At 43.6% G+C, this 3,473-nt stretch overlaps 1 pseudogene; it reads left to right on the top strand.

The window, feature by feature from the left end:
* The first annotated feature begins 2,372 nt into the window (after positions 1-2,372).
* Positions 2,373-2,732, top strand: LOC144454860 (ribonuclease kappa pseudogene; annotated as a pseudogene).
* The last annotated feature ends 741 nt before the right edge of the window (positions 2,733-3,473 follow it).

Here is a 3,473-nt window from a genome sequence, read left to right as displayed (position 1 = left end):
TTCAAGGGACATAGTTTATGGGTAATTTTATCACTTTATTAATAAGGTCAGCATGGTATTAGTAAAAAGATAGTTATTTGGCCATTTCTCTTAGACTAAACACATTGATGGTGGCTGGCTCACAGTTTATATACTCTTCAAAGAATTGGTGTTCCTGAGGGGTGGAAACCAACTCTGATTGGATAACCCACTAGATAAGCTACATCATGTCACCCTTGGACAGGGAAACTATCTGTATACTCTGACCACCCCCAGCTTTGGGCCATCTATTCAAAGAACTGTACATCCCAGCCAAGCCTGGACAGATCACCATCATGGAAGCTTCCACTGGGGTGGGGTCTTGAACAAGAAAGATAGTCCAATCCCATTATCAGCAATGTCCTTCAATAGATTGAACTTTTAAAACCAGGGCTTTAGAAGAATGGAAAACTCTGGATCTCACCATGATATTGGTGGTTAATTATCACTTCTCTCAATATGTAAAATTATTCTATACACAATTGTATTGATCAGTTCTTTCTCTCTAGGAGTCTTGCTGCTCTTGGGTTCCATTTTGGCAATACCTTTCTTTTCTTAGCACATGTTTTCCATAGCCTCCTTTGAAATACGTAGTAAAAGTATCCCCACTTTATAGGTAAGGAAACTGAAGCATGGGGAGATGAAGTTTCTTGCCTCTGCTGTTACCTAGCTAGTAAGTGATGGAGGCTGGATTTGAACTAGTCTCTTCTCTGGAGTTCAAGACTCCTTTCCCAGCTCTCTCTTTTTCTTGTTGCCATGGCAACAGATTTTGGTTCTGCTTGAGGCTTCTGAGGTTTCTGCGTTTGTTTTGCATTGGCTGCTTTGGTTTCTTGGGTTGAGTGGCTGAGACTTTAGGGTTTTACCTCAAATCTGCAGCAGCATTCGTGATACTGGCTTTGGTTTATTTTCAGTTTTTTTGTTGTTTTTGTTTAGTCATTTTTCAGTCATGTCTTACTCCTCATGACCTCATTTGGGTTTCCTTGGCAAAAATGCTGGAGTGGTTTGCCATTTCATTCTCTGGCTCATTTTATAGATGAGGAAACTGACGCAAGCAGGATTGCCTGACTTGCCCAGGGTCACACAGCTAGGAAATATCTGAGGTTAGATTTGAACTCGGGGAGATTAGTCTTCCTGACTCCAGGCCTGGCACTCTATCCACTGCACCCCCTAACTGTCCATTAGCTTTGTTTACCCTCAGTCAGATCTGCTTGGTGGTTTGTGCATCTGAATAGACAGGTCACCCCTGGAATCTCTGACAAATGTCAGCTTTGAGAGTTGGCCTCACAGGGGATAAGATGGGATGGGATGAAATGGGATGGGTTGAAAGTGTTCAAGAGATTATACAAAGTAATTTCCACAAAGAGCATTGAGGGCAATTCATTAGCTGTGGAGTATGGTAGTAGAGGGTACGATGGAAAAGGGCTAGGGAAGAGGGGGATAGATGGGGTTGACCAGGGTAGGTAGAGAGAACAGAGTGGTGGCCAGGGAAGAGAGCTTTTAGCTCAGGAAGCATATAACTCAGAATCATTCTGAGTGGAGCTAGAGGGCAGGAAATCAGCATATCCTTCACAGAAGCATCAGTTCCTGGATAAGTTAGCCTAAGGTCATACAGACAACAAGTTGTAGAACCAAGACTTGAAATCTGCTCTTTGTACCAAGATGCTTTTACCATTGGACCATGTCACACAGCAGTCCATTTCTTTAACTGCTAAAACTAAGGAAGAGTCTGTGCTAGCTCTAAGATCGTTTAAGCATAGCCCTCTGGGATTCAGAAGGAAGGACTAAATGTTGTAGGGTATAGTGGAAAGAAGCTGGACCTGGATTGAGGTGACCTGGACTTAAATGCCACCACAGATGCTCACAGCAATGACCTTGGATAAGTCACTTAATAAGAACCATTCACATTTATATAGAGATTTAAAGATTACAAAGCATTTTACAGATATTATATCTTTTGAATCTTACAGCTACCCTGTGAAACAGTTTAGTACATGAGCAAGGGCACTGGTTCACTGGCTTTGGAGTAAAAGGACCAGGCTTTAATCCTGCTCTGCCACTTATTAGATGTGTGAACCTGGGTAAGTCATTTAACTTCTCTAAGGCTCAGTTTCTTCATCTGTAAAATTAGGGGTTTGCAGTAGACAGCACTTTCCAGACCTGAATCTATAAGGCAAGGTACATACTGCAGACATTATTATTCCCAGATGAAGAAATTGGCAGGCGCTCTGCCCTACCTCCTGGGGAGCTCCCACGTCCATTCTGGCTTCGCTCAGGTACCTCCGTCCAGGATTCGGTTTCCTGGGACCCGCACTCGGCTCCAGCTCCTGCACTGTCCTTCCGGGCCTGGGATCGCCATGACCTCCCACTTGTGTTGCGGGCCCAAGTTGGATGGCTGAGGCATAGTCCTCAGCTCCTGGGGGGTGATCATGTTGGTCCTTCTTGGAATTTTCTTCAATGTCCATTCTGCTGTGCTAATTGAGGATGTACCTTTAACTGAGAGTGATTTTACTGAGAGTGGTCCTCAGAAACTCTATGAACTTTATGAACAAGTGAGTTACAACTGCTTTGTGGCTGCTGGCCTCTGTCTCCTCCTTGGAGGTTTCTCATTCTGCCAAGTCCGGCTTAACAAGCACAAAGCATACATGGTCCGTCAGGACACTCCATTCCATTCCCAAGGGTCTGGGCGTCCCCCTAACCCCATGCCTCTTATTTAAATTCCCTTCTCTCAACTTCCCCTTCCTTCTTGGGGTCCCTCCATTTCTTTCACCTTAGGCGCTGAGGGTGTTGCTGGCTGCCCTCTGGGGAATGGGTGGGGGGGGGGGGAAGAGAAGGGCTTCAGTTACCCATTTTGTTCAGTTGTTTTACCCCTGTTGTGTGGGGGTGGCTCTACCTTCCCCTTCCTAGCTCCTGGGCTGTCTCTGCTAGTAACAATAAAGTGAAGGTGTTCTCTGTGGGGGGAAAAACAAAAACAAAAACAAACAAACAAACAAAAAGAAATTGGCCATGGTCATCCAGATAGTAAGCATCATAGAAGGGATTCTTAAGCTTGTGTCAGGGATTCTTGGGGGCAGTCTGGTAAAACTGTGAACCTCCTTCCCAGAATAAGCTTTTCAAATGCATAAAATAAAACACATAGGATTACAAAGGAAAAAAGTTATAAAAATATATATTTTTAAAAAGCCAGGTTCCTGGAATCCTTGTGTCTCAGATTTGAACCTGTTCTTCCAGGCTTCAAGTCCATCAAATCTTTACCTCCTAAAACCTCAGTTTCCTCATTATAGGGATCATAATAGCAGGACTCTTCCTCACTCCAGTTGAACCCAGAAAGTCTGAATTCTCTATTGAATGAATGTATCACTCCCAACACAATTAATGTAACTAACTCGATGTTGTATGTCCTTATGTCTTCAACAGTTAAGAAGACCTCTTTGAGTTATAGAACCAATTAAAAATGT

The sequence above is a fragment of the Phascolarctos cinereus genome, unplaced genomic scaffold (assembly GCF_003287225.1).
Source record: "Phascolarctos cinereus isolate Bilbo 61053 unplaced genomic scaffold, phaCin_HiC Scaffold_7;HRSCAF=346, whole genome shotgun sequence".
Lineage (NCBI taxonomy): Eukaryota > Metazoa > Chordata > Mammalia > Diprotodontia > Phascolarctidae > Phascolarctos > Phascolarctos cinereus.
This window is presented reverse-complemented; position numbering and strand designations above follow the sequence as displayed.